This window comes from Sinocyclocheilus anshuiensis, unplaced genomic scaffold, assembly GCF_001515605.1.
Source record: "Sinocyclocheilus anshuiensis isolate Anshui unplaced genomic scaffold, SAMN03320099.WGS_v1.1 scaffold2666, whole genome shotgun sequence".
Taxonomy (NCBI): Eukaryota; Metazoa; Chordata; class Actinopteri; order Cypriniformes; family Cyprinidae; genus Sinocyclocheilus; species Sinocyclocheilus anshuiensis.
Window position 1 is genome coordinate 62,824 of NW_015555902.1, and position 8,785 is coordinate 71,608.

The 8,785-nt window shown below is 39.5% G+C and overlaps 1 long non-coding RNA gene across 1 annotated transcript in view; it reads right to left on the reverse strand.

Moving 5' to 3' along the window:
- The window catches only part of LOC107675919 (uncharacterized), a 15,213-nt gene extending 12,775 nt beyond the window's left edge, over positions 1 to 2,438 (reverse strand). Inside the window, exon 1 of the long non-coding RNA XR_001632656.1 lies at positions 2,426 to 2,438. This is a non-coding gene — a long non-coding RNA (uncharacterized LOC107675919). The remainder of the gene's footprint in view (positions 1 to 2,425) is intronic.
- Between the last annotated feature and the right edge of the window lie 6,347 nt (positions 2,439 to 8,785).

The window sequence follows — 8,785 nt, forward strand, 5'->3', positions numbered from 1 at the left end:
ACTCTTTCTCTCTATCCTTGTTGCATTCACCAGATTGCTGACCTGTACACAGCAGTAAAAGACAACCCATCTGAACATCATGACTGCTGTTTGAGAAGTTTGCCAAATTAAAGATCACTTCTAATGTTAAGCTAAAGCTCAGAGATTCCTGTTGATCCATTGGTTTAACACTTACACTGAAATACTGCTGTTGCTTGAGACATGTAGTCTCTATAATATCAACATGAAACAAAAATTGACCCTATTTACTTTCTAAATACAAATGCTTGGACTTATTGTTCACAATTCATCAAAAATGACTTGTTCCGCCTCTGAAACAACTTTTTTTTTTCAGATGACATCATCTAGGCTGAACAGGTTATTGGTTAATATTAAACAATAGCCTAAACTAGATATTTAGGTATCATTTTAGGCTGTTGTCATAAATAATTCTACACTGGAAAAAAAAATCAGTAGAAAAGTAAAAAGATGCTGGTAATTTTCTGCCTGGACAGGACATCTGTTAAGTTAGGACGATTCTAAGGGCCCACGCACTTTTGGGGCCCCCAGAGATCTGTTTTATTAGCAGTAACAGTACTGGTAGTAATGCAATAGAAATTATAAATGTATCTACCAAAGAGTTACAAATAAAACGAAATTATGGAATTATTCCCTAGTTTTTCGTCAGGTGTCTTTTTTAATTATATGATGTCATTACGTTGCTGTCTTGCTGCCAGCCATAACTGCATTGCTGATCGTGGTTTCGAGTATCGATACATAGCCCCTTTTAAACTTTGTGTGACTGATCACGCTGTAGCTAGTTTGACTAATGAGTAGCCTAACAAAATGCTTTCCCTGTCCAGATTTAATAACTCGCACTTCAAATCAACATTTAAATTTAAACTTTTACTAAATGTAGTCTTTAATGTCTGAAAATATATCAATGAATAACCTGATACAAGTAATGTGCTTTATGTCTTAAGTTCTCACTCTGCAGCAAACGGTTTATATCAAGTCAAGTCAAGTCAAGTCTGCTTTATTGTCAATTCTTCCACATGTACAGCACATACACACAGTTAAAAATATTGCTCTGGTCACACTGAGCCAATATTTATTCTGATTACTTTTGTGTGACTGATCACGCTGTAGCTAGTAGCCTAACAAAATGCTTTCTCTGTCCAGATTTGACTACAATAATAATAACTGACACTTCATATCAACATTTAAATTTCAACTTTTACTGAATGTAGTCTTTAATAATGTCTGAAAATATATCAATGAATAACCTGATACAAGTAAGGTGCTTTATGTCTTAAGTTCTTACTCTGCAGCAAATGGTTTATGTTTATTTATATATAGGGCTATACAGCCATCTAGAGGTTACACCCTGATATTGCAGAAGATAAATGGTGCATAATTTAGAGGTTAATATTTAGAAATATCCCCTTAAAATAATACAAATATTAAAGAAAAAAATATTGAGCTAAAATCACAAAAGCACAAATACATATTCATTCTTATATAACACTGTCTTCATTCATTTGTATGTTCATCTATAAGTGTTTGGGCTGTTTAATATTAGGATTTTGGATAGTAAGTCACAATCATGGGAAGAGTATTGTGAAATATTGAATCATTTCTTCGTGGCAAATGATGTTGAAAGCACAGAGAAGAAACGAACCATTGTTAAGTTGTGTTGGAGGGCAGACGTACACATTGAGGTGCAAAGAGTTTTGAAGAATTGGTGAGTTTACTGAAAAACCACTTTAATCCAAAGCCAAGTGAAATAGTGGAAGATAGAGGTGGACGTTTAATTCAAGAAACAGACGCCATGATGAAAGCATAGTATGTGGCTGAATTAAGAAAACTTGCACAAGATTGTAATTTCGGAGACACACTTACAGTTATGCTGAGAGACAGATTAGTGTGTGGTGTTAATGATGACAGCATACAACGGAGATTACTGGCTGAGGATGGATTAATGTTTGAAACTGCACTGAAGAAAGCTCAGGCTATTGAAACTGCAAATAAGGATATGGCAGATTTGCACAGAGAGAAAGGAAATCGCGTGAGTACTACTGTTTTCAAGATGGACTCTGAAGAAATAAGTAATTTAAAGGGTGCAGGAATGTGTTATCGATGTGGTGGAACTAACCATATGTCGAAAGACTGTAAGTTTGCCAAAAAAAAATGTTATGTGTGTGGCAAAATTGGACATGTGAAAAGAGTTACATCAACATAAACTACGTGAAGCACGATGTATGTCACGTGACATCTTATACTGCTCTCTTCTCAACAAGTGAGCAAAGAGCACGGACACACTCCACGCTCAAATCGAATAACAAACCTAAATACATGGGGTAAAATAAAGAATAAGACAAATAAACAACATAAAGGGTAACAAAGCAAGCATACTTAAAGCTACAATCATTTCAAAGAGGCACACAAAAGAGAGCACGAGTGTTGCCAAATCAAAGAACAAATTAAAACAAAATTCTTCTAACTAAAGAATTTAAATCTAACCTAGAATAATCAAAATAAATTTCAAAACAACATCTTCAGCGTGCTACTCGCACGCTCTAACTTAACTACTCTAACTACTAAACCAAAACTTACAGCGGGTGGCAACACTCCTAAACTAATGAACTAATACATCAACATAAACTACGTGAAGCGCGATGTATGTCACGTGACATCTTATACTGCTCTCTTCTCAACAAGTGAGCAAAGAGCATGGACACACTCCACGCTCAAATCGAATAACAAACCTAAATACATGGGGTAAAATAAAGAATAAGACAAATAAACAACATAAAGGGTAACAAAGCAAGCATACTTAAAGCTACAATCATTTCAAAGAGGCACACAAACACAGCCCAGCCCAGCCTCTTCCGAAAACGGATAAGACATCGCCTTTTATACTTTCGGCGGGGAGGCTTCAACGAAGACAGCAGAACCCATAATGAGTGACAGAAAGGGAGACCAATCAAGATCTAGTGAAAAACACAAACAAATTAATATGCATACATAACAGATCGTAACAATGAGTGTCCTGTGAAATTCGAAATCGACACTGGATGTAGTGTAACTGTGTTGTCACAGGTGGAATTATGGCAAACTTGAAGTTAAGGAAAAACTGCCTGAATTGAAACCAAGTTCTCTTAATTTGAAGACATATACAGGCCAATCAGTGAATGTTCTAGGAACCAGCAAAGTTAAAGTCAAGCATAACGGATTAGTTAAAGACCTCTCAGTTGTGGTGGTGGCAGGATCTGGTCCTAACTTGTTGGGAAGATCATGGCTTGCTGAGTTGGAACTTGGCTGGGAAAAGGTGAATAAAATCCAAACAAGCTCAGAGATGTTGCAAGACATTTTAAAGAAACATGAAATTGTTTTTAAAGAAGAACTGGGAACATTAAAAGGAGCCACAGCCAAAATTCATGTAACCAGTGGTGCAAAACCTCATTTTTTAAAATCACGTTCATTACCTTTTGCCATGAGAGAGAAGGTGGAAGCTGAACTTGATCGGCTGATTAAAGAACATATCATTGAAACTGTGAAATTTTCAGAGTGGGCAGCTCCTGTCGTGCCGGTGTTGAAGCCAGATGGATCAGTGAGACTCTGTCGAGATTATAGAGTGACTGTTAATTTGGGAATCATCATTGGAGTAGTATCCCATTCCCCGAATGGAGGATATATTTGCAGTGTTATCTGGAGGTGAGAAATACACCATATTAGATATGAGTCATGCATATCAACAGATTTTGTTGGATGAAACATCGAAGCAATATGTCACTGTAAATACTCACAAAGGTCTCTTTACGTATACACGATTACCCTTTGGATGAGTTCAAGTCCCCCGCAATCTTCCAGAGAACTATAGAAGGAATCCTGAAGGACATTCCAAAAGTCACGGTATATTTGGATGATATTCTGTTGACAGGAAAAAATGATCAAGAACATCTGGGGACACTGGATAAAGTATTGCAGAGGCTGGAGGAGTCTGGATTAAGACTGAAAAGAGGGAAGTGTAAGTTCATGGAAAAGGAACTTGTTTTCTTGGGCCATAAAGTTGATGCCACAGGTATTAATCCTGTTCCAGAGAAAGTTCAAGCTGTACAGGAAGCACCAACATCCGACATCAGTGACGGAACTGAAAGCCTATTTGGGTTTGTTGAATTTTTATAACAGATTTCTTCCAAATCTTTCTACCCTGCTTGCTCCTTTGCATAGGCTCTTGAGGAAAGATGTTTGTTGGTGTTGGGAAGAAGACCAAGGAAAAGCCTTCCAGAAATCCAAAGAGTTGTTGCAATCTAATCGTGTCTTGATCCATTATGATGAAAAAAAAGAACTCATCCTTTCCTGTGATGCCTCAGCATACGGTGTGGGGGCTGTATTAGCACATCGTATGAGGGATGGAACGGAAAGACCTATTGGATTTGTATCCAGAACACTAACAGCTGCAGAGAAGAACTACTCCCAGTTAGAGAAAGAAGGATTAGCTGTTGTGTTTGGAGTCAAGAAATTTCACAAATACTTGTATGGTCGTAAATTTGTAATCTGTACTGACCACAAACCTCTACTCAGTTTATTGAATGAATTAAAAGCTGTACCTCAAATGGCATCTCAACGAATTATGAGGTGGGCAGTAATGTTGGGAGCCTATGAATATAGGCTCTTGAGGAAATATGTTTGTTGGTGTTGGGAAGAAGACCAAGTAAAAGCCTTCCAGAAATCCAAAGGGTTGTTGCAATCTAATCGTGTCTTGATCCACTATGATGAAAAAAAAGAACTCATCCTTTCCTGTGATGCCTCAGCATACGGTGTGGGGGCCATATTAGCACATCGTATGAGGGATGGAACGGAAAGACCTATTGGATTTGTATCCAGAACACTAACAGCTGCAGAGAAGAACTACTACCAGTTAGAGAAAGAAGGATTAGCTGTTGTGTTTGGAGTCAAGAAATTCCACAAATACTTGTATGGTTGTAAATTTGTAATCTGTACTGACCACAAACCTCTACTCAGTTTATTGAATGAATTAAAAGCTGTACCTCAAATGGCATCTCAACGAATTATGAGGTGGGCAGTAATGTTGGGAGCCTATGAATAAGTCATTTCTTACAGAGCGGGTAAAGGTCATGGTAATGCTGATGCTCTCAGTCGTCTTCCAGTTTCACAACCTTCTGAGGAAGAACCAGAGGAAGAGCATGTCTTGATGTTGGAGAGTGTAGCTGGTCCCTTGACGACCACAGAGCAAATTAAGCACTGGACTTGTAAAGACCCTGTTTTGTCAAGAGTACATGAGTATGTGCTTAAAGGCTGGCCTGATCACAATGATACCCAGGAATTTGTACCTTATAAACAGAGACAGCAAGAGCTCAGTGTTCAGGACGGATGTGTGCTGTGGAGAGTGCGTGTTGTTATTCCAGAACAGGGACGTTCAGGTTTGTTGGAACAGTTCCATCAATCCCACCCAGGCATGTCCAAGATAAAAGGTTTGACAAGGAGCTACCTATGGTGGCCGAATCTGGATGCTGATATTGAAACTCGAGTAAGAGATTGTACTGTCTGTCAAGTACAGCGAAAATCCCCTGTGAGGGTCCCACTTCACCCATGGGAGTGGCCCAGACAACCGTGGAGGAGAATTCATATGGATTATGCAGGCCCTTTTCTAGGGAAATTGTTCTTAATTATCATTGATGCTCATTCTAAGTGGATTGATGCCTATCCTGTGAGTTCAGCAACAACAGCAGCTACTTTGGAGTGTTTGCGAAAAAGTTTCAGTGTACATGGGATTCCTGAAATGATAGTGTCTGATAATGCCCAATGTTTTGTAAGTGAAGCAAGTAAAGACTTTATGACTAAGAACGGAATAACCCATGTTATTTCTGCACCGTATCACCCATCATCTATTGGTTTGGCAGAGCGAGCAGTTCAAACTTTCAAAACCCTAATGAAAAAAAGTTTGGGGAACACTCTGGAGACCAAGTTACATAGAGCTCTGTTTAATTATCGTAACACACCCCAGTCTATAACGGGACTGTCTCCTGCTGAATTGCTGATGGGAAGAAAATTGCGTTGCACTTTTGACAAGATACATCCTGACTTCACTGGTAAAATGGAAAGGAAACAACAAGTTCAGAAAGAGTATCATGATCAACATGTGAAATCTCGTTATTTCCAGATTGGAGATCCTGTGTATACCCGAAACTTTGGGTATGGACCAAAATTGGTGCATGGAGTAATTCAGGACATTACAGGACCTGTATCTTGTACAGTAGCTTTGGGGAATGATAAAATTGTGCGACGTCATGTAGATCAATTATTTAGTCACCAACAAAAAGAAATGATAACTGATTACCAACCGAGCATGGATGTTCAGTTATGTGATGCTGAAATTGGGTCTCAGGATACTGATGTTCAAGAGCCCAAATCACCCAGTACTCCCCTAATACCAACTTTGGATGTTACTCCTCAGCAAAAGGAGCTCGAAAATTTGCAAACTGAATGTTCCAGTAGGCTGTTGTCCGAGTTATCTAGTGCTCCTACCATTCCTGAAGTGACATCAATTGCAGAAGTAAAAAAACCCTGAAATTGTACCTACTGGGGGTCTAAGACCCTCACACTTAAAATACTTTGTGATGTAAAAATTACTAGCACACTTAAAGGACTTTGTGATGGAAAAAAAAATAGTCGGACTTTGAAAAAGAAAACTGCACAGACAGTTGCAAAATTTTGAAATTGCACTTTATTGAAAATTGTCTTGTATGTGAACAATGTTTTCCCCTCAAGTTTGTTGATTGGAGAAAAAAATTGTTTTTGGATTTAAGCGGGGAGGAGTGTTGTATGTGCACATTGAGATTTGTCCAGCAGGGGGCGGTCACGCATTGTATATGGGTTGGTGCACTATTTAAAGGCCGTGAAGAAGCGCATTGTGTGCGCACTATTGCCATGCTGGTGTGTAGGTCTAAATGCTGCGATGGGTCCTCAGTAAAGTGACCATCGAGAACTTTTGGCTCCTCTGTGTTTCCTTTTTTCCGTATCTCAAGATACTACAGTCATTATTATTAAATTGCAGACAAAGATTTTGGATAACTAGGTTGGCTTGTATGTTTGGTGCGGTAGGGGGCCCGACCTCATTTTCTTTCATAGGACCCAAAATTGCTAGTGGCGCCTCTGGTCTCACTACATTTTATTAGTGTTTTAAGCCCCTGGATGCGACACCGAACTTTCAGTTTGAGGCAGTTTGCTTGCTGTAGAGAGACGTTCATCTATGATGGGTCATATCTGTGGAGATGCGTGTTGCATTAGCACTGTGGTAAAATTAATATGTTGTTCAACAACCAGATGCATTTAGGCTACACTTGTCCAGTTGCATCTGGAATGCATCTCAGACCACCTCCTGAAATGTTTTGCAAGATCGGATTGCAATCCGACCAGGCCCGGGGCCGGGCGGGCTTGGCCCCCCATGGACATCCCTGTGCCCCCCCTTCGGATCGAGGGGGACGGTCGGACTTGAGTTTAGCGTGAATAATAGTCTTACTTATACAACTGCCTGCTGTTGCTTCTGATTGCTTTTAGATGGAAAAGCTGCCCATAACCCCTGGTCTAGGATCTGTTTTCTTCATAATAATAGCATAATGAAATAGATTTGGCAAACAATCCAGTGTGTCTGCCCTTCTGCTTTGGAAAGCGTCAAATGATTTTACAATGCATTTTCACAGAGGTGAGCAATGTAACCAATCACAGACATGTTTGTTGATTTCTAAAACGCAATGGCCAATCAGAGGTGTTTAGGTTGGAATCCACGCACTCACTGCTCCAGTCACCGTTTTTTGTCCAGTGCTGAGTTCTATCATGCTCGTAACTTCTTTCTAACAAAGACAAAAAGTTTAATCGTGTAGTTACGTTCATTGTTGTTTTTTTTTTGGAACTTTGTGAGATCGTGATGAATGAGTGACCGTTTTTAATAATGGGCTCGGCAGAAGTGCGCATCGAGGGTGCATAGCGGCCGCAAAGGGGGCGCTCTCGAGCACCCTTCTGAAAGCTAAAATGACGAATGGGGCACCCTACGGTCTCGTGGACTTAACAGACATGCGCACGTGGCAGCCATTGTAAGTCCACAAGACCGCAAATGCACGTGAAGTGTGCCATTTGGGACAGGGCCGCTAGAGCTATATGTTCCACCAAAGCCACTAGAAGGCAAGCCTGCAACCTTTAGCCAAAAAACCTAATGCTAATGCTTCCGCTTTGGCAGTACTTGGGAAAGGAGACCAGAGGCTATTTCTTTTTAAATGTATGTCAATGGAGAAGAGGTTTCACTACACTGAATAAACAGTACACTACAAAGAATAAACTTTTTATAGGAAACCGCTTATCATTTAATAAATCGTCATCTTATCGGCTAATCTTCAACATGCTTTACACTAAACAATACTTTTGGATTGAACTATTTTTAGAGTTTACACTGAAAAAAAATTGCATTTTATAAGAGAAGTCACTAACTTTTTGCGACAAATGCCTTTTTAATGCCTTTCCCTAACTTCGCTCTGTCATTGAATCGGATGTACATCATTGATTACGTTGCACGAGTGCCCACTACTGGCGGAATGCTTGGGCTGTTTTAAATATTTTTTTAAAATAATTTATATATCATAGTTTTTTTGCGGTGGGGTTAAATTAAGCACGGGGGTAGATTAAGTGACATAACAGATGCATTGCATTTTGGTATATGGAGCTGCCTGAAGTGTACATCTGAAGTAGGCTCACTCTCTGTCAAAATCGAGGGGTGAAGGGTCTGTCC